This window comes from Rhinatrema bivittatum, chromosome 5 (genome assembly GCF_901001135.1).
Source record: "Rhinatrema bivittatum chromosome 5, aRhiBiv1.1, whole genome shotgun sequence".
Taxonomy (NCBI): Eukaryota; Metazoa; Chordata; class Amphibia; order Gymnophiona; family Rhinatrematidae; genus Rhinatrema; species Rhinatrema bivittatum.
In genome coordinates this window covers 73,300,417-73,322,929 of record NC_042619.1, presented here as the reverse complement: position 1 = coordinate 73,322,929, position 22,513 = coordinate 73,300,417, and the positions used below count along the sequence as shown (strand labels likewise).

The window sequence follows — 22,513 nt, the reverse complement described above, 5'->3', positions numbered from 1 at the left end:
GCTCAAATGGAGATTTCATCAGCTAGGACAATATCATGCAGAGTTCCCAAGACATAGTTGGAGGGCTTCAAATGAAGCAGGCCCACATAAACCGGACAATCAATGGCTGTATAGAGATGGGTCTACCTTCGACATTCTGGTGATACATACCAATTGCACTACAGCAAACTCTTACTGAGTTGGTCGAGACCAGATTCTGACACATCTGGAAGGTACTCAAGCAGTTTTTGTACGGAGCAAGAGAAAGTATTTAGGGCCTTCCACTCACACCACAGGATGAAACTCTTCCATTTAAGTCTATAGGATTTCACTATGAAGTCCTTTCTTGAAGCTAATAGAATCTGGGACACACTGTCTAATAGATCAACCTCTCAACATCCAGGCAGTGAGAGCCAAGGATCTGATGTTGGGATTGTGAAACCAGCCTTGATCCTGCGTGTTGAGCACTGGGGAAATCCCCAGCATGATTGATTCTCTGATGGTCATCTCCCTGAGGAGTAGAAACCAAATCTATCTCGACCAAAAGGGTGAGATAGGGGAGATATGGAACAGAAGGTTTCCATGCACAGGCAGTGAGTCTTTTTTAATGGAAAGGAGGCTCCATAAGATAAGTGTGAAAAGGGGTACAATCAGGGTTATCTTAGGAAATATTTCTTTACAGAGAGGGTGGTGGATGCATGGAACAGCCTCCTAGTGGAGATGGTGGAAACAAAAAGAGCATCTGAATTCAAGCAAGCATGGGATAAATACAGGGGATCTCAAAGGAAGTGATGCTAAATTAATTGGACAGATGGGCAGACTGGATAGGCCTTATGGTATTTTTCTGCTGTCATGTTTCTATGCAATACCCACAACAAATCTGAGATACTTTCTGTGACAGGGAATCTTTCTATGTGGGTGTAAGCATCTTTGAGATTAAGACAGTATAGCTAGTCCCCTTTTTGAAGAAAAGGGATTAAGATGAACTTTTTTCTTTTTAGAAATGTATTCGAGGTCCTTAGGTCTAGGATTGGGCAGAGTCTTCCTGTTTTCTTTGGAATCAGGAAATATCTGGAGTAGAATCCCTGCCCTCTTTCCCCTGGTGGAATGGGTTTAACTGCTCTGGTCTCTAAGAAGAAGGAGAGCTCCTTTTATTTATTTATTTATTTAAGGGTTTTTATATACCGCAGTACGTAAAGAAATACATCACCGCGGTTTACATTTAACAATAACTTAGCAACAGGCTTTACATTGACATTATTAATAGGTATTAAATAAACTAAATTCCATATAACAGTTTTGACGGAAAACAGGCTGAACAGACTGTAGACCATCCAATAAAGTATAACATACAATTAAAATATTGATGTAACTATTAAACCTTAACAAACCAACACAAAAACTAAATAGTATCTAAAACAATACCGGTTCTGAGTGTGGATACAATTTCTATATTGCACCGAAGACATTTCTGTTATTTAAAGCTACTTAATATCATGATGGGTAAGGGTGGGCAGGTAAGGTGAAGAAGGAGATTGAGGAGGGAATGAGGTTAGGGTGGGAAACGGAGCAAGGGAGAGAGGGAAGAAAATAGAATGGCATTTCAGTTAAATGGATATCATTGTGTGAATGCTAGTTCAAATAACCACGTTTTGAGTCCTTGTTTGAATTTCTTATGGCAGGGCTCCAGACGTAGGTCAGTGGGCATCTTGTTCCATAAGTTGATTCCCGCTATGGAGATAGAACGGTCTCTTGTGGTCACGTGTTTGATGTTTTTTGTTGGGGGGGCTGCCAATTTAGCTTGATGGATGTGTCTTATGGGTCTCTTGGAGGTATGGAACACAAACTGCTCCGAGAACCATTGCATCTCTTGGTTATAGATCGACTTATGTATGAGGGAGAGAACTTTAAAGGTAATTCTAGAAGCTACTGGGAGCCAATGCAAGAACATGAGAGCAGGTGTTATGTGATCATGGAGATGGGTATTGGTGATTAATCGAGCTGCTGCATTCTGTAACATCTGTAAAGGTTGAATTGAGCTTTTAGAGAGACCCAAGAGTATTGCGTTACAGTAGTCAATTTTTGGTAGTATGGTAGCTTGCAATACCGTCCGGAAATCTTGTGGATGTAGAAGAGGTTTAATTCTTTTTAGTGTGTGAAGTTTGAAAAATCCATTTTTTATTGTAGCTGAGATGAATTTCTTTAACGTGAAATGGTTGTCAATAATGACGCCAAGACTGCGGACTTGCTGTAGTAGGGGAAGAACTGAAGTAGAGTGGTGGGATGTGTTGGAGGGGATGTTATTGTGTGGTATGATGATGATGAGTTCAGTTTTGGTAGTGTTTATAGCTAAGAAGTTTTCTGTGAGAAGCTTTTTTATTTCTGCCAGGGCTGATTCCCAGGTTTTCAGAGCATTAGTAAGGGAATCATTAATAGGGATAAGAATCTGTACGTCATCGGCATATGTGAAGTGGTGGAGTTTTAGTTTTGCTAGGAGTCGACAGAGAGGTGCTAAGTAAATGTTAAACAGTGTTGATGATAGCGAGGAGCCTTGTGGTACACCTTGTAGCAGATTTCTTGGTTTAGATATTTGGGATCCCAACTTGACACTGTATGTCCTGTCTGTCAGAAAAGATTGGATCCAGTTTAGTGCAGTGCCAGTGATGCCGATTTGAGAGAGGAGGGCTAGAAGGATATTATGATTGACCGTGTCAAATGCCGAAGAAATATCGAGTAGGGCAAGAATGTATGAATGACCAGAATCTAGTGTTTTTAGAATAGAGTCTGAGAGGGATACTAGCAGCGTTTCAGTACTATGGAACTTACGAAAACCGTATTGTGACGGAAATAATAATCGGTTATCATCTAGATAGTCCGTGAGTTGTTTGTTTATCACTTTTTCCATGATTTTTGACAAGAATGGGAGGTTCGAGACAGGACGATAATTGGCCGGTTCAGATGGATCCAGGTCTGGTTTTTTGAGAGTCGGCTTTATAATTGCATGCTTAAGTTGTATAGGAAAAATACCAGTCGATATAGATTTGTTGATGATGTTGGAGATGGGAGGGGCAATCCTCGTGGGGATGGAGAGGAGTGTTTTAGTAGGCATAATATCTATAGGGTGCAATGCAGGTTTTATCTTTTTTAGAATGGTTTCAATTTCTGAAGTGGTTGTGATTTCAAAATTAGTGAGTGATGGTGAGGTGATAATGGTGCTTCTGGGTAGAAGGGATACCGGTGGAGCATGTGCAGTAAAGCGTGCCATGATATTAGAGACCTTTTCATAAAAGTAGGTAGCTAGCTTCTCACATTTGTTTTTATCGTCATTTTCTGGATTGCTGTTTGAAGGTGGGGTAATAATGTTAGCAACATATTGGAATAAGGCACGCAGGTTGAACTGATACTGATGAATTTTTGTTGTGTAGTAATTTTTCTTAGCTTCATCTGTTGTTTTATGATATTTATGGAGAAGGGATTTAAATTTCTGTAGATGTGTTTGATCTTGATTTCTAGCCATTTCTTTTCCAGTTTACGTAGTTCGCGTTTCATCATTCTAAGGTCTGTGTTGTACCATGGTTTTTTATCTTTTTTGTCTGTGCTGATTTCTTTCGTTAGTAGTGGACAGAGTCGATCAGAAATGCTGCTGGTGAGTTGATGCCAAGAGGTGCACGCAGTATTGGCATCAGAGAGGTCTAATTTATGGATATCTTCTGTAATGGCTTCGATAATATCGTCTATTTGGCATTTTTTTTCTGTATTCAATGGTTCTTTTCTTTGCGTGTGTTGCTTGGGGGTTGCAGTTAATGGAGCAGTGCGTGTCTACTCGGTAGTGGTCTGACCATGGAATAGGTGTGCATTGGGGGTGTTCAGGTTGTATGAGAGAGTTAGTAAATATCACATCCAGAGTATGTCCAGCCTTGTGTGTTGTACCTGATACAATTTGTTTAAATCCGATAGCGTTAAGGGTCGCAAGTGTGGCATCACATGCAGGTGTGAGGGGGGATCGGTCAAAATGGAGATTAAGATCTCCGAGTATGATGGCTGGCATATTGATGTCAATGTGTTTTGTAATGTATTCCGAAAGTGTTGATGGATTCTTTTCTAGTATACCAGGGGGTGCATAAATTAAGCAAATTTGCAGGCATTTGGATTTAAAGAGACCAATTTCTATCTTATGAGGTGGGGTGGTGTTTTGTAGGGAGAGGTTGAATTTCTTTTTAGCTGCCAGTAGAAGTCCCCCTCCTTTCTTTTTAGGTCTCGGTATAGAGAACAAGTCATATACATCTGATGGAAGCTGGTTAATTACTGCGACATCAGTGCTCTTGATCCAGGTCTCCGTGATAGCGCATATGTCCGGTGATTCATCGTTGAGTATGTCGTCTAAAAGATTAATCTTTTTTAGTAGTGATTGTGTGTTTAGTAGTAGTATGGAAAACGTCATTAAACCTATAATTTGTGTGATGGGTGACGTCATTATTGGTATTAGGGTTTTGTAATAAGAATTGATATTCTTTGTCATCCTTATATTGGTGGTGAAGTTTGAGTATTTAAGCACTGGAATGTGGGAGTATGTCATGATAAAAGTGTTGGTCAAAAGAGAGTTCAACTACTGTTGAGTGGGCGGTGAAGTGCGGTTTGGCTGTTTGGCTGTGTTTAAATATGGAGTTGTTTGATTGTTGAGATTTGGGTGTTTGATGTCTGAGGTTGTTGGAGAAGATGTCTGGGTTGCTGTCAGAGGTTGTTGTTTTGCTGTTGCTTGAATGTAGAGTGCAGAGAGGTCGTTGTTTTGCTGTTGCTTGAAAGTAGAGTGTAGAGAGGTCGTTGTTTTGCTGTTGCTTGAATGTAGAGTGCAGAGAGGTCGTTGTTTTGCTGTTGCTTGAATGTAGAGTGCAGAGAGGTCGTTGTTTTGCTGTTGCTTGAATGTAGAGTGCAGAGAGGTTGTTGTTTTGCTGTTGCTTGAATGTAGAGTGCTGAGAGGTCGTTGTTTTTCTGTTGCTTGAATGTAGAGTGCTGGGAGGTCGTTGTTTTGAGGTTGCCTGACAGCAGAGTGGTTGTTGTTTGTAGATGCTTGGAAGCTTAGTTGTGAGTGGTAGTTGTTTGCAGTTTTTGAGTTGTTTGAGATGTAGTAGTTTGAGGTTGATTGTATGTAGAGTGTAGCATGGTCGTTGTCTGTGGTTGTTTAATCTCTGAGTGCTGTCAGATATTCAGTATGCTGGTAAGACTCTGAGACGGTGCACACGAAGGGGCACACAAAGGGGCAGGCCCCTTTGTCGCGCTCCTTCGGCGCGCAACGCCCGGTGCGTGACGCCTAGTTGCCGTTCGTCGCTTTAAGCCAAAGGGGCTGTCCCCCGATTGGCTGTGCGGCTGAAGTTTCCGATTGGTTCCGGCGAGGAAGGAGGCGGAGAAGAGGCGCGGATTCGGGCGGAGCAGCCTCGTGGTCGGCGCTGGGGCTGCCGTGGGTAAGCTGAGATTTTAAAGGCCTTTTGAAGTAATTCCTAATGTGGTGAGTGACCCCCAACTTGGGTCTGGGAGACGATTTGGTGGAAGATGCAATCAATTTAATTTGTACCTTCTTCTTATGATGCCAAGGACCCACATGTATAAAGTTAAACTGGTCCAACGGTTTATGTCAAACCTCAACCTTCCTCTTCAGAAAGGTCTTTTGGCACAGGTACAGGGATGCAGGCTATGATCTCCCTGAGCCAGGCAAAACCCTTTTCCAGCAGTTGACTGGAGTGCTAGCTGTGATTTAGTAACCTGCTGCTGCCTCAAACAGGCATACATAGCCTGTTGAGACTATGATCGAGAGAACAGCACTTCCTTGACTGGAAAAAGTACTTCCTCTGCCCTTTCTTTGTATACCTTCTGGATGAGGAGGGCAGGCTTGGAATGCATAGTATTCACAGATCTGCGCTACTACTGCTTTTAACATATCGCTGAAGATATTATCTCCAGAACAAGCAGGCCCAAGTCTTTCCTGGACCTCTAGTCAGAGGTCTGAAACCCACAGTCAAGCAAGTCTGCTGGCACCAATCCCTATGGCAGAGATTCTCAATGCTTTTTCAAAAACATCAAAAGGTCAAAGTGGACTGTGTGTTTCACACTCCATTCCTTTGTCCACCAGTGACTGGAGGGCACCTTAAAGGTTCTGAGGAAACTGCTCGGCTACCTCCTGCATTTGCTTTGGCAGGTCCAACAAATATTGGCCCAAAAGGAGCTGGTAGGAATCTGTGCGGGCATTTAGCATAGCTCCTCGATGTTGCTGTTGCGGGGTGATGTGGACCCTTGGACCAGCCTGATGGAACTGGAAGCTCTGTAGAGGGCAGGCCGGGAGGCGGAACCAAGCTGAAGTGCTGGAGGCGTCTTCACCCAGGAGATCCTAGATCCCCCCAGGAGGAGCCCGTAGGGATCTGGACCGCTGAGACTTAGGTGGCAGCAGCAAGGCGAGTTGAGGAGAAGGTCCGAAGGTCAGGGCAGGCAACAGGCACAGAACATCAGAAGCAAGCCGGGGTCAGATACCAGGAGATCAGCAGCGAGAGAAACAACCGGAGCTGGATCCTGGACAGGAACACGGAAGGGGAGACAGGACCCACCGCAGGGCTGGAGAGCTGGATCGGCAGGGGCCAAGGCAGCAGGATCAGCAGGAACCAGGACAGCAGGATCCGCAGGAACCAAGGCAGCAGGATCAGCGGGATCAGGACGGCAACTAGACACTCCAAGGAGAGACCTTGTTGCAAGGCGAAGTTCTGGAGTCAGACACCGGCTTTAAGTACTCTGCCGGCGTCTGACGTCATCCAGGGGGCTGGCTGTCCAGCACTTCCGGGTGCTGGAGCTTTAAAAACTCAGTCTTCGCGCGAGCGTAGCAACGCAGGGGGGGCGGAGTCAGCGTCGGCCTCGGCGGCGTCTCCCTTGTGGAGACACCGCAGCCATGCGGCCTAGCAGGCCAGGAACCCAGCGGTCTCACCCGCGGTCCGGAGCGAGGGTAAGCGGCCACGGCCCTGATCGTGAGAGAGGCGACCGGGACCGCAACAGTACTCCCTCCCTTACGCCCCCTCTTTAAAGGACCAGGCTTCCCAGGAAGATCCAGATGGAATTGTCGCAGGAGGGACTTATCTAAAATGTTGTGGGCCAGCTCCCAGGTGTTGTCTTCATCTCCACAGCCCTCCCAGACTAACAGATACTCCCATCGGCGATTGAAAAAGCGTACGTCAAGGACCTCTTGTACTTGGTATGTAGGGTCTTCAGCTGTAGAAGTCGTTGCATCCTCTGGTAGTTTGCGATGAAAGCGAGAGAGGATCACTGGTTTAAGAAGGGAGACATGGAAAACTGTGAATTCGCAACGTGTATGGCAGTCGTAATCGGTAGGAGACCCTCCCAACCCTCTCTGCCACACGAAATGGACCACAAAAACTAGGTGCCAACCTTTTAGAAGGCAGCCTTAGATGGATATTCTTCGTGCTGAGCCAGACACGATCTCCCGGATGGAACACCGGAGCAGGTCGACGGTGCAAGTCTGCATTCCTTTTAGCAGTCCTGGCAGCAGAAGCTAGTTTGTTTTGGATGGTCTTCCACAGTCCTTGAAGTTGTTGTGCTGGTGACGAAACTGGTATAGATAAGAGGCAGAGGTGGCTTTAGTTTTCCATAGACTGTTTGGAATGGGGATCTTCCCGTTGCAGAATGAATTTGATCTTGTGCTGCTAAAAAAAAAAAAAAAAATCTTTTATATTTTTCTGTTATGTAACCTTTATTCCAATTCTTTACCTTTTCTTTTCGCTTGTTAACAATTTTAATTAGAAATGTTCATTATATTAGACTATGGAAATTTATTTCCTGCTATTCTGTTTAATGTAAACCGGTATGATTTACATCGGATGTAAGAATGTCGGTATATAAAAATTAAAAATAAATAAATAAATAAATAAATAAATAAATAAATTATTATAGGAGAACTCAGCCCAGGGAAGTAGTTCCGCCCAGTTGTCTTGTTTCTCATTCACAAAAGCTCGGAGGAATGTTTTCAACGAGCGATTCATTCGCTCAGATTGGCCATTACTTTGAGGGTGGAATGCTGTGGAGAAGCTGAGCTGGACCCCAAAGCTCTTGCATAAGGTTTTCCAATTCCGGGCCATAAATTGTGGCCCCCGGTCTGACACTATGTCCTGTGGGAGTCCGTGAATGCGGAAGATGTGTTGTGCAAACAATAGAGCTAGTTCCGGAGCAGAAGGTAGTTTGGATAAAGGCACAAAGTGGGCCATTTTAGAGAAGCGGTCTACCGTTACCCAAATCACTGTCTTCCCTAGTGAAGTTGGTAAATCCACCACAAAGTCCATGGCTATGTGTGTCCACGGCTCCGTGGGGACTGGCAGTGGCTGTAGCAGACCCCAGGGGAGCCCGACCTTCGGTTTTTGTCTGGCGCATGTGGAGCAGGAGTTTACATAGGTTAGAACGTCTCGTCGTAAGTTGGGCCACCAATAGTAACGGTTCAATAGTTCTAATGTCCGGTCTCGCCCGGCATGCCCGCCGGTTAGAGAGTCATGGGCCCAACTTAATACTTCCTTCCGTAGACGTTTAGGAACTACCGTCCTATGTTGGGATTCGACAGTGACAGCGGCCAACCGAACCTTGGCAGGATCCAAGATGTATTGAGGGCTTTCCTCCTCCTCTTCCAAGACCGAAGTTCGAGATAAGGCATCGGCCCGGACATTCTTCGAAGCTGGGTGGTAACGAAGAGTGAAGTCAAAATGGTTAAAAAAGAGTGACCACCTGGCTTGCCTGGGATTCAGCTGCTGTGCTTGCGACAAGAATTCGAGATTCCTGTGGTCTGTGTAAACCGTTATTGGGTGGAGAGCCCCTTCTAGCCACTGCCTCCACTCCTCGAAAGCCAACTTGATTGCCAGGAGTTCTTTTTGTCACCTATACTGTAATTGCATTCGGCGGGTGAGAATTTCTTCAAGTAATAGGAACACGGGAGCAATTGCCCTGATTTAGAATGTTGGCTGAGTATTGCTCCTACCGCGAGGCTAGAGGCATCGACCTCTACCACAAAGAGGCGCTGAGGATCAGGGTGGTACAAGCAAGTGTCAGTTAGAAAGACTTGTTTCAGATCTTCAAAGGCCCGGATGGCAGTCTCTGGCCATACTTTAGCGTCAGCGCCTTAACGAGTTAGAGCGGTGAGGGGTGCCACTCTCCGTGAATAATGGGGAATAAAATGTCTGTAAAAGTTAGCAAATCCCAGGAATCGCTGTAAGGCTTTTATTCCCGTGGGGCGAGGCCATTGGGTGACAGCAGATACCTTCCCAGGATCTATCCAGAATCCAGTAGACGACACTATGTAGCCTAGGAATGGCAGCGACTCGCACTCAAACATACACTTCTCGAGCTTTGCATACAAGTGATTATCCTTCAGAACTTTTAGCACCCATCTGACATGCTGTTGATGGGATTCCAGATCTTTAGAGTAGATCAATACGTCATCCAGATAAACTATGACGTACGAATTCAGCATCTCCCTCAGTAATTCGTTCATGAGATTTTGGAAGACTGCCGGGACATTACACAGTCCAAAGGGCATTACCAGATATTCATAGTGCCCATCCCTGGTGTTAAAGGCAATCTTCCATTCGTCTCCTGGGTGGATGCATACTAAATTGTAAGCTCCTCGTAGGTCAAGCTTCGTAAAGAGTTTGGCTCCCTGTAGTCTATCTAGGAGCTCAGGGATCAACGGGAGCGGATAGCGGTCTCGTTTAGTGATGGCATTTAACCTTCGATAGTCTATGCAGGGTCTAAGCGATCCATCTTTTTTCCCCACGAAGAAAAACTCCGCTCCTGCAGGCAAGCGAGAGGGGCGAATGAAGCCTTTAGCTAGGTTCTCTGTGATATATTCCAACATCGCCCGGGTTTCGGGCAGGGACAGTGGGTACACTCTGCCGCGAGGAGGAGTGGTTCCGGGCAGTAAGTCTATCGCACAGTCAAAGGGTCGATGTCGTGGGAGAATCTCTGCTTTCTTCTTAGAAAATACCTCCGCGAAGTCTCTGTAGGGTGCTGGAGGGAGTACTGAAGTACTTAACAAAGACACCTGAGCTGGCCGTGGGATCTTGATGCAATGTGAAAAACAGAAGGGACTCCACTGCGCGATTTGTAAAGTGTCCCAATTGATTACTGGAGAATGTTGCTGTAGCCAGGGTAGGCCCAGCACCACGGGGTGCACTGCTTTTTCCAACACCAGACAGGATATTTCTTCGGAATGCAGTACTCCGGTTTGGAGCGTCAGCGGTATTGTGGATTCAGATATGGTACCTGGAAGCGTGGTGCCTTGAATGGAGGTGACCCGTAGCAGGGAAGTCCGTGTTACAGTTGGCAAGCGTAATTGACGCACTAAATCTACTATGATGAAATTCCCCTCTGCCCCCGAGTCAATGAAGGCCAGAGTGTGAAAATACCCTCCAGGGTATTTAAAAGTCACAGGAACTGTACATTGAGGAGCAGAACCAGCGCAGCCTAGGAGTAGCTCCCCGGTACCACCTAGGCTCGAGCGTTTTCCGGCAGTTCTTTGCACTGTGCTAGGAAATGCCCTTTGTTACCACAGTAAAGGCATAATCCTAGCGTGCGACGTCTCCTTCTCTCCTCCGCTGTCAATGGAGCGCGACCTATATGCATAGGTTCTTCTGCAACGGGTCCCGCGTGGGGTGTTCTTTGGATGGCAGCTGGAGTTATAGGTCTGGAGAACCCCAGGGCTAGAGGTACGGAACGGTGTGGTGGGCGTCCCTCCTTAGCCCGTTGCTGAAGTCGGTCAATGTGGCCGGCCATGTCTATAAGATCATTTAGGTCATCGGGAATGTCCCTGGCGGCCAGTTCATCTTTAATGCAACTTGCCAGACCCTCCATAAAGATTCCTCATAAACAGTCATCACGCCAACCCACCTCCATGGCGAGAGTCCGGAATTCCAAGGCATAGTCCACCAGAGATCGGGATCCCTGTTTTAACTGTAAAAGTTCTGATGTTGCCGTAGACAAGCGGGCAGGTTTGTCGAAGGCTTGCCGGAAGTTAAGGACGAACTCCTGGAGGTTGTGTAGTAAGGGATCTTGGCGTTCCCACATTGGGGAGGCCCAATCAAGTGCTCTCCCATCGAGTAATGAGAAGATGTAAGCTACCTTCTCTGAGTCGGATGAGAATTGAGCAGGAAGCAAGGAGAGCCGGACGTAGCACTGGTTTAAAAAACCTTGGCAAATCTTGGCGTCCCCCGCATATCGTGTTGGAGCTGGGAACTGGGTGGGTGTCACCAAGTTCATGGTAGGAGCCGGAGTTGGTGCTGGTGGATCTGGAGTTGCCGCCTCCAGCCGGTTGGCCAAACGCTCAACGGTGGCGGCCAGACCATCGAGGCAGTGTTGCTGCTGCTGCAGTCATTGTGCCATCCCGGGAATGGCTTGCAGGCTGGGCATATCTGCCGGGTCCATGGCCTTGCAAACTGTTGCTGTTGAGAGGTGATGTGGACCCTTGGACCGGCATGATGGAACTGGAAGCTCCGTAGAGGGCAGGCCGGGAGGCGGAACCAAGCTGAAGTGCTGGAGGTGTCTTCACCCAGGAGATCCTAGATCCCCCCCAGGAGGAGCCTGTAGGGATCTGGACCGCTGGGACTTAGGTGGCAGCAGCAAGGCGAGTCGAGGAGAAGGTCCGAAGGTCAGGGCAGGCGGTAGGCAGAGAACATCAGAAGCAAGCCAGAGTCAGATACCAGGAGATCAGCAGCGAGAGAAACAACCGGAGCTGGATCCGGGACAGGAGCATGGAAGGGGAGACAGGACCCACCAGAAGAACTGGCAGGCTCTGCAGGGCTGGAGAGCTGGATCGGCAGGGGCCAAGGCAGCAGGATCAGCAGGAACCAGGACAGCAGGATCCGCAGGAACCAAGGCAGCAGGAACTAGGACAGCAGGATCAGCAGGAACCAAGGCAGCAGGATCAGCGGGATCAGGACGGCAACTAGACACTCCAAGGAGAGACCTCATTGCAAGGCGAAGTTCTGGAGTCAGACACCGGCCTTAAGTACTCTGCCGGTGTCTGACGTCATCCAGGGGGCTGTCCAGCACTTCCGGGTGCTGGAGCTTTAAAAACTCCATCTTCGCACGCGCGTAGCAACGCGGGGGGCGGAGTCAGCTTCAACCTTGGCGGCGTCTCCCTCGTGGAGACGCCGCGGCCATGCGGCCTAGCAGGCCAGAAACCCAGCGGTCTCACCCGAGGTCCGGAGCGAGGGTAAGCGGCCACAGCCCCGATCGTGAGAGAGGAGACTGGGGCCGCAACACTTGAAGCACTTTTCTCCCAAGAGTTTCCAGGGTCTGAGCTCCTTCCCCAGGGGCACCAAAGAGTGAGTCTTTGCTTCTCGGCGTTATTGAGAATAGATTTGACCATCACAGACTGGTGCAGCAGCTGCCTTGTTTTGAATCTGGGAGCCTTCTGGATGAGATAAACTGCAGCCACCTTCATGTTAATGGAAGCCACATAGAGGGATTTCTCTCACATCCTCATCTGCACTTCCTGAAGGATTTCATGGACTGGGACTGCCATGACCTCCTTAAGGGGACTGAAGGATGCCAAGCGTCTTGGTACTGGTTTCATCCTCCTTCTGCAAAGTAAATGTAATGGCCTCCACTATTCTTGGGACAAAACCAGTGAAGTAGAGGTCCTCAAGCGTGTTATGGATCGCGGCAGCGGCAAGCCACGACCTGAAGCCGTTCGTTACCTGCGCGGCAGACCGCCGCGTTCCCTATGACGGGGGGGCTGTTTTCGAGGGCTTGGGTCCGCGGTTCGCACCGCACATCATGGCTGCGGAGTCTTCTCCCTTCCGGGTCTCTGGCTCCGCCCCTCTTCAGGGGCTTACGTGGCAGCAGTGGATTCGCTGCAGGAGTCCTTCCTGCGCTGGGATTGACCCTTCTCTGGTGTGCCAGCTAGTGGGAACTATTTAAGGCAAGGTCTGCACCTCAGACCTTGCCTTGACTTCTGCTTGGCTCCTGCGTCTGATCCTGTGTTGATTCCTGACTGGCTGCGGTGTGTCTTCTGGTTCCTGATCCCTGACTGGCTACAGTGTTCTCTCTGGCTCTCAACCCCTGGACCGGCTCTGGTGTACTCTCTGGCTCTCGACCCCTGGACCGGCTGTGAAGTATCTTCAGGCTTTTTGACCTCAGGACCGGATTTGGATCGCCGTAGCCTCTGTTGGTCTGGACTATTCTTTCTCTGATCTCACGACCTGCTGGAGGCGCCAGCTCAGCTTTACCTTCCACGACTCTTTGGAGACGTCCCGGATCTCACGACCTGCTGGAGGCGCCAGCTCAGCTTTACCTTCAATGACTCTTTGGAGACGTCCCGGATCTCACGACCTGCTGGAGGCGCCAGCTCAGCTTTACCTTCCACGACTCTTTGGAGACGTCCCGGATCTCACGACCTGCTGGAGGCGCCACCCTAGCTTCATCTTCCACGATCCATCGGAGAAGTCTCAGATCCTACAACCGACAGGAGGTGTCAATTATCTGGACTTCACGACCCGCAGGAGGCGCCTGCATCCAGATTTCCTGCTCCTCCATCTCACGAGAGTCCCTGACGTGGCCTCGCCTTCCAGCGTCCGAACGTACGTTCTTCGCTGGATCAAGGGTTCACACTCCAAAGTAGAACAAGGAGGGACCTTCTTTCTGGGGGAGGAGAGAGGTCAGAGAGGAAATAGGACCAGTTGACTCCTCCTCTTCAGAGGTATTGTCTGTTCTATAGCCCCACAACATTCAGTCAAGACTCCAACTGGTAGGCTGATGGTGAGGACAGTGACAGTGACCAATCCTCAGTTAATGTCTCAGAGAGGGGTGCACGTAGCTGTTTTGGCCTGGATCCCAGGGAGTTCTGGTACCCCAGGAAAGCTTCCCTCCTCATGATGGGCTGAAGATCACCAGTGGGGCAGTGGGCATCAACTCCGATTCCTCTTCGGGAACTGGAATCAGCTCAGACACCAGCACCAGCGCCAGTGCCAGTACATGGCTGCCGAGCAGCTGCTCAACGGCAGGAAGTGCCAATCCCGGTGCCCTCAAAGCCAAGGTACCAAAGACCTGCTGGATCTTTTTGGCTAACTTCTCAAAGATAACCGATGCCAATGTAGGGTAAACGCCAGTGACCCCAAACAGGATGTGCATCATAAATTTGAGGCCTAATGCTATATACACAAAATGTGTAAAAAAAATGCAGGCCTAAAGCAATACAAACATGGAGCTACAGCCATGTGATGATGTTGGCAACTTTATATGAGACTGTTTTACACACGGAGGCGAAAAAAAATGTGTTTGCTCTTAACAGAGAGTTGTAACACCTTCAAATGAATTTGAAGTTGAGTGTTTACAAATAAATTTGTCTTCACCCAACTCTCAGAATACCTCGAAGACCACAAAATACTCCACCCTTCCCAATATGGATTCCGTAAATCGTTTAGCACTGAAACTCTCCTCATCTCTATCACAGACGACATCATCATGGGCTTAGACAAAGGGCACTCCTTCCTGCTGGTTCTCCTTGACATCTCGGCAGCCTTCGACACTGTGAGCCATAACATCCTCCTAAATCGACTCTCTGACATTGGGATAACTGGAACAGCCCTTAGCTCGTTCGATTCCTTCCTCAGAAATAGAGGATTCAAAGTCAAAGTCAATAACAAAGAGTCCCCATGCATCAGTTCCCCACTAGGTGTACCTCAGGGCTCCTCGCTATCTCTCCCACGCTCTTCAACATCTACCTCCTTCCCCTCTGCCAACTGTTAACAAATCTAAAGCTGAAACACTATCTATACGCCGCCGACGTACAAATTCTGATCCCTATAACCGAATCCCTGACTAAAACACTTAAACTCTGGGACAACTGGCTCCATTCCATCAATCTCCTCCTCACCAGCCTCAATCTGATCATCAACCCTGCCAAGACTGAACTCCTCCTCATCTCACCGGAAAACAACGATACTCTCCAGCGGACCCAACCCAACACCCTAATCACTCAAGCAAGAGACCTGGGAGTAATAATCGACAGCCATCTGAACTTAAAGAATTTCATCAATCATACCACCAAGGATTGCTACTACAAACTTCAAGTGTTAAAAAGAATTAAACCTCTCTTTCATTTCCAAGACTTCAGATCGGTTCCCCAGGCCATCCTGTTCTCCAAAGTAGACTACTGCAACTCCATTTTGCTGGGTCTTCCTACCGCCACTACCAAACCGCTTCAGATGCTCCAAAACGCGGCTGCTAGAATCCTGACGAACACTAACAGAAGAGAACATATCACACCCATCCTCAGAAACCTACATTGGCTTCCAATAAGCTACAGAATCCTTCACAAATCCCTTACCACCCTGCAGAAAATCATTCACCACCAGCTCCCCATTGACCTGCAACTCCCGCTCATACTCCACACCTCTTCAAGACCCATTAGGGAAGCCTACAAAGGTACCCTGCAAGTCCCTTCCTCTAAATCCACCCACCTGTCAACTACCAGAGAACGGGCCTTCTCGACAGCGGGACCAGCCATCTGGAATGCCATCCCTCCTGATCTCAGACAGGAACCTTGTCTGTTGACTTTCAGAAAAAAACTTAAAACTTGGTTGTTCCAACGAGCCTTCCACCCAACTTAGGCTGGCACCAACAATGACACAAATGACACAGATCACATACTAAATCAGACTATTTAGGGCACGCTATCTTGTACAATGCTTTTACTTTGTTATAGTTATCGAGTTACATTTCCTCCTCTGACTGCTTCTCCATCCTAGTTCCATTACCCCTGTTCATTGTAACTTCTGCTTCTGGCATCTTCTTCGTTATTGTTGTTAATCCCCGTTTCATGTAAACAGATTTGATATGATTGTATCATGAAAGTCGGTATATAAAAGGTATAAATAAAAAAATAAAATAAAAAAAAATGAGAGGAGAGCCTTAGACACCAGAACTGTGAAACATGTCCTTGGTAAAAACTTTGTATCCAACTATGAAATGGGTATTGTTCTAGCACCTGTTTTGCTAACGGACTCTCTGAACTTCATTAACCCAAGAGAATATTCCTCTGCATTGGGCTCAGACATCATCTGCATCCCACCAATCCTGTGTCTATAGGAGGTGGCAACATCCAATCCAGATCAGCTTTGAAGCCTATAAAACTGAATATTCAATTAGGTTTGACTCAGTGAAAAAGGACTCTGAGTTACCAAAAAGATGGACATTATCTGAACAGACATTACCTGAAACAGCCTTTGCTAAGGGCTTTTCCTCATGGCTTTTTCCATGGATTCCCAAAAGCTTTGCCAAGAGAGCTTTAACAAAACTTGTAAGTGAAGACTAAGTTCATACTCAGTACATTTGCTCCGGAATGTGAAAGCAACTGTTGTGCCAATTATTCCCATGAAAGACTTTAGGCCAATTAGTAAATCTTATCCTTTTTCTGCTGTCATATATCTCACAAAGACATCTGTGATAAAACCCAAAAGTTATCTGTTATCTACCATAAGGGGCTTTGCTGGATTACCCCATGGTGTCGAGACAGCATCCTTGGAGTTCTCACCCTCCAAGGTACTGAACTTGTGCAGTACCTTGGAGGGTGAAAACACTGGCTTAATAATTTTTCAGCTGGGTTAATTAGTTTGGCATTACATAAATTCCTAACTGCAAATTTGGGTTTAGAGAGAATGCTTACATTCTGTTTATATTTTACTTCACTGCTTTGTGCTGGAAACTGAAACTGCAAAAACAAAAACAAAACTAAAAAAAAGAAAATAAATAATTGTACTGTATTACATTTTTACTTATAATAACCCAGGCATTTCTTGGGTTACCAGTAAGCCCTGGGTATTTAGTGACCATGTCAGGTAGTCAGAGCAGGATGGATTTTGGAGAGGTCCATGTAGATGCAATCCCTCCTCCTGTGGGGTTTGCCTTGTTCTGCCCACTGGTAATACTATATATTAGCTCCCCAGTTACAGCTGAGGAGGCAGTCCTTTGGGCTAAGTACTGAGTACAGAAGGTAGTAAGGAGTTCATTTTTGTTATTTTACATGCCCAGCCAGTTATAGCCAAGCAAGTCCTGATTGGTTGTCCCGGCCAGGGTTAGGAGGGGGTTTCCTTTCCAGTCCACTCACTGGCTGATTTGAGCATTTCCCCTCTGGATCATTTTTCTGAACTTTTACCCTTTAAGTATTGGGGCCTTGCTGGATCCTGTTCAGCTCCTGGCTCAGAGAACGGGGAACCCTAGATCTGGGCATGGAGAAAGGGGGTGTCAGTGACCTGCTGTGAGTCACCCCAGTGTTTTTCTGAATTTGGTAAACCTAATTTCAAGATCCAGGAGGAAGTTCTGACTGCTCTTCCTTCCTGCCGGGTGCATTACAAATACTGCTCCAAGAGATCCCTTCAATCAGGGACCCGAAGGAAAGAACAAAGACTGAAGCAGTAACCAAGGCTAATCCTACAAAAGAAAATATGTTCTTACCTAATAATATTCATTCCTGTAATACCACGGATCAGTCCAGACTCCTGGGTTTTGCCTCCCTTCCAGCAAATGGAGACAAGAGCAAGTTTTGACAGACCCTGCCATATATACCTAGGTGCCACTTACAGTCTGCCAGTATTACATATTGTCAAAGCAGAATGGTATGAAACCAAACTAACTATATACAGGAATCATAAACCACAACTGGATCACTAACCCCAACTGCGAACCACGGTCATCAACCAGGGAACAAATAATCTGCAGACCCGAACAATCAACAAATACAGAAGAAGCGTACTCTCCTTTACCTCTCCACGGCAATCGGGTGGGACTCTGGACTGATCCGTGGTACTACAGGAATGAAAATTATCAGGTAAGAACCAATTTTATTTTCCCCGTACGTACCCAAATCAATCCAGACTCCTGGGATGTACCAGAGCTTCACCTACCTAGGATGGGATCCGTAGAGGCCCGCTCTGAGCACACCTTCTCCAAAATTTCCCATATCTGGAGCCTGAACATCCATTTGGTAATGCCGTGAAAAAGTATGCAATGATTTCCATGTAGCTGCTCTACAAATCTCCTGTGGTGAAACATGAGAACATTCAGCCCAGGAAGCCGCTTGAGAACGTGTAGAATGCACCCTGAGACTGATCGGTAAAAGCTTACCATGCAATAAATACGTGGAATTTATCACTTCCTTGAGCCACCAAGCAATTGTGGTCTTTGACGCCATATTACCTCTCTTCGGACCACTCCAGAGAACAAACAGGTGGTCAGAAACTCAAAAGGCATTAGTTACTTCAAGATAATGGAGCAACACCCTGCGCACATCCAACTTTCTCAAATCCTTAGAAAAGGGATCCGACCTCCCCAGATCCAAAAAAGACAAAAGCTCTACCAATTCATTCAAATGAAAGGCGGAAACTACTTTTGGTAGAAAGGACGGAACCGTTCACAAGGAAACACCGGAATCTGAAATCCACAAGAAAGGCTCAGGACAGGACAGGGCCTGAAGTTCTGATACACGACGAGCAGAGGCAATCGCCACCAAAAACACTACTTTCAATGTAAGATCCTTTAGTGTGGCCCAAGACAAAGGTTCAAAAGGAGCAGTGCATAAAGCGGAAAGGACCAGGTTTAGATTCCAAGATGGACAGGGCCGATGCACCAGAGGACGTAAATGGGTCGCCCCTCAAAGGAAACGAGAAACATCTGGATGCGCAGACAATCAGACCTCCGATAGAACCGCGTAAGCAACCCAACGCTGCCACCTGCACTTTCAAGGAACTGCGGGATAAACCTTTAGCCAGTCCCGCCTGAAGAAAACCTAAAACATCCGAAACAGACGCCCGAGTGGGATCCACCTCCTGGCCTATACACCAGGACTCAAAGACTTTCCAGATCCGGACATAAGACAGAGACGTGGCAGACTTACGTGATCTCAAAAGAGTAGCTAACACCGCATCCAAATATCCCTTGCCTTTTAAACGCCACTTCTCAAAAGCCAGGCCGCTAGACAAAAGCGATCGACCTGGTTGAAACAGACGGGCCCCTGATGAAGAAAATTTGGCAGACACGGAAACCGCAGAGGACCCTCCACCACTAGGTTCACCAGATCCACGAACCATGGCTGGCACAGCCATTCGGGAGCCAACAGGATCACTTCGGATGGGTAAGCCTCTACCTGCCTGAGCACCTTGCCAATCAGAGGCCAAGGGGGAAAGATATAAAGCAGTATTGTTGACGGCCACGGCAGCACCAGGGCATCCACCCCTTCCGCTCCCGTGTCCCTCCGGCAGGCATAGAAGCGCAGGGCCTTGGCATCTTTGAACATCGCCATCAGGTCCATGCGAGGTGTTCCCTACCTGTCGCAGATGCGTTGAAAAGCCTCGTCTGCCAGCTCCCACTCCCCGGGATCTAGATGATGTCGACTTAGAAAATCCGCGTGTACGTTGTCGACACCGGCTATGTGAGACGCTGCAATGCTGAACAGATTCCGCTCCACCCAATCCATCAACAGATGAGCCTCCGTCGCCACCGGACGACTCCTGATACCTCCCTGGTGATTGATATAAGCCACTGTGGTGGCATTGTCGGATAGCACTCTGACCGACTTCCCCTTGATGATCGGGAGAAAAGCCTGTAGAGCCAGTCGGACGGCCCGGGTCTCTAGACGACTGATGGACCATCGTGCCTCCTGCGGGGACCACCGACCCTGCACAGACTTCCGAAGACAGACCGCCCCCCAACCTGACAGGCTGGCATCCGTGGTGACCACTGTCTAATCTGGGACCACCAAAGGGACCTCCCCCGGTCAGATTGTCCGACCTGAGCCACCAATCCAGGCTGGACCGAGCAGACTCTGTCAACGGTAACTGTAGGTGAAACTGTTCGGAAACCGGGCTCCAACGGGAGAGTAAAGCTGATTGCAAAGGCCGCAGGTGTGCGAAAGCCCAAGGGACTAACTCCAAGGTAGAAGCCATGGACCCGAGAACCTGCAAGTAATCCCAAACCGTCGGAGGGTGCTTGGACAGAAACGCTCGCACTTGCCCTTGCAATTTGCGCATCCGGTCGGAGGTCAAGAAAACTCTCCCCTGCCGAGTGTCGAACAAAGCTCCCAAAAACTCCAAGGATTGGGAAGAGACAAGATGACTCCTGGCCATGTTCACCACCCAACTGAGCGAAGTCAATAACTGTAGTACCCGCTGGATCGCTTGCCGACCAAGAACCTCTGATTTCGCCTGAATCAGCCAATCGTCCAAATATGGATGTACCAACAACCCCTCCCGGCGGAGCTGCACCGCCACAACTACCATGATTTTGGTGAATGTCCTGGGAGCTGTGGCAAGGCCGAAGGGCAAAGCCTGAAACTGGTAATGCCGACCCAAAACTGCAAATCGCAGAAACCTCTGGTGATCCGCCCGGATCCCTACATGCAAATACGCCTCCGTCAGGTCCAGAGAGGCCAGAAACTCCTCCGGCCGCACGGATGCAATCACGGACCACAACGTCTCCATGCGGAACTGCAGGATGCGAAGACACCTGTTGACCCACTTTAAATCGAGGATGAGCCGGAAGGACCTCTCTTTTTTTGGCACAACGAAATAAATGGAGTAATGTCCTTGACGTTGCGAGGAGGGAGGAACCGGCACAATAGCTCCGAGGTCGAGAAGGCGTTGCGAGGTCTGCTGTACCGCCCCCGCTTGTCTGCGTATCCGCAAGGAGATACCAGAAACTGGGGACACGGGCGGCGTGCAAAATCTAAAGCATAGCCGTGTCTTATCACCAAGAGAACCCACTGGTCCGAAGTGATCTTGGTCCACTCCTCGAAAATCAGAGACAGCCTGCCCCCGACCACTGGAACTGAGGAGTGGACCGGCTGCCCATCATTGGGAAGCGCCAAGGCTACCAAACCGCCGGCTCCAAAAGGACGGGGACAAGGCTTGTGGACGAACAGTATTTTGCCGAAAGGACGGAGTAGACGTTCGAGGCGCATGTGACTGGCGACTCCCCCGAAACCAGGACCGGGACGAGAAGGATCCTCTGAATCGCGGTCTATCTTCAGGCAATTTATGGATCTAATTCTTTCCCAAGAACTGGATCATATCCTCCAGTTCTTTGCCAAAGAGCAACTTACCCTTAAAGGGGAGAGATCTCAAATGGGCCTTGGAAGACACATCCTCTGACCAGTTTCACAACCACAACAAACGACGAGCCAAAACTGCAGAAACCATAGAACAAGCCGACGTCCGAAGAAGATCGTAAAGGGCATCCGTACTATAGGCCATCACCGCCTTGAGGCGACCGGCCTGATGAGCCTCCTCCTCCAAAAGACTTTCGTTGGCCAGCAGCTGCTGCACCCAGCTAAGCCCAGCGTGCAATGCAAAATTACTACACATGGCTGCTTGGACCCCCAGGGCAGAGACCTCAAAAATCTTCTTAAGCTGTAACTCCAACTTTCGATCCTGAAGATCCTTGAGAGCCGTGGACCCCGTGACTGGGACAGTCGTTGTCTTAGTAACCGTGGAAACCGCTGCGTCTACCATCGGCACCCGAAGGATTTCTAGCGCCTCCTCTGGCAGAGGATATAGCTTGTCCATTGCCTTGTAACCTTCAGTCCCAAATCAGGGGTATCCCATTCCCTAAACAGGAGATCCGTAGCCGAAAAATTGAAGGGGAAGGAAAAAGGTGGACCTCACAGACCCAACAACACTGGGTCCATAGATCCCAAATGCGTTTCAGTTGGCGGCACCTCAATCCCTAATTCTGCCAAAATGTTGGGAATAAGAGGCCCCAGTTCCTCTTTGCGGAACAGACGAACTACCTTTGGGTCATACCCTCGACTGCCTGGGACCCTGGGCTAGCACCCTGCTGGAGGTCCCCTTCCCCCGACTACTCCCCTCGGGGGCTGGGTTGGCATATCCTGCCCATCTGGATCTGTCTCCTCAGAGGACGTATCTATAGCCTCCTGCGGAGGTATCGCCCACACCAGGCGCTTAGATTTGGGAACCCCTTCTGGTCCCTCTGGCTGGGGCCACTTCCGAGGGCGAGGGATAGGGACAGACAAACTCCCCCTGTCAGACCAGTGTTTTTTTTATTAAGCTTTCGTTCCTTAAAGGCTCTGTGCATCAATAACACAAAGTTGGAAGTAAAAGAAGATTCCGAATCATCCGAGGTTGTATCAAGAGTGTCCCCTTGTGCAGCTTGCATGGGCCGAGCAGGGGATTTAGGCCGCGGAGGCAGCTGCTGCAGCGATAATGGCGGCGGGAGATTCGCCTCCCCTCCGCTAAGCCGCTGGCGCACAAGGAGACAAAATGGCGCCATTTCCCACACTCAGCGGGAACAGCAGAGAAGAAGAAAGAGGCAGGGCTGCGAAGCCCATGGAAACGGTCTGCCCTCGCAAGACCACCCTGCCCGGGCTAATGGAGGTGCCCTCGCCTCCGGTGATGCAGGCTGAACATAGCCCATCCCGAGACAGTCACCCGCGAACGGATCCGCATGCCCTGCAGGCTGCCCCACGCGGCATAACGCCAACCCCGGGAGA

The 22,513-nt window shown here is 48.5% G+C and overlaps 1 protein-coding gene across 6 annotated transcripts in view; it reads right to left on the bottom strand.

Moving 5' to 3' along the window:
- ELMOD1 (ELMO domain containing 1) overlaps positions 1 to 22,513 on the bottom strand; it is a 338,352-nt gene that overhangs the window by 260,356 nt on the left and 55,483 nt on the right. Inside the window, exon 2 of one of the 6 annotated variants that reach the window (XM_029602454.1) lies at positions 7,402 to 7,676. The exons of the other annotated variants lie outside the window; for them this stretch is intronic. The gene's annotated coding sequence lies outside the window, so the exon portion shown is untranslated. The remainder of the gene's footprint in view (positions 1 to 7,401; positions 7,677 to 22,513) is intronic. 6 annotated transcript variants of the gene reach the window in all.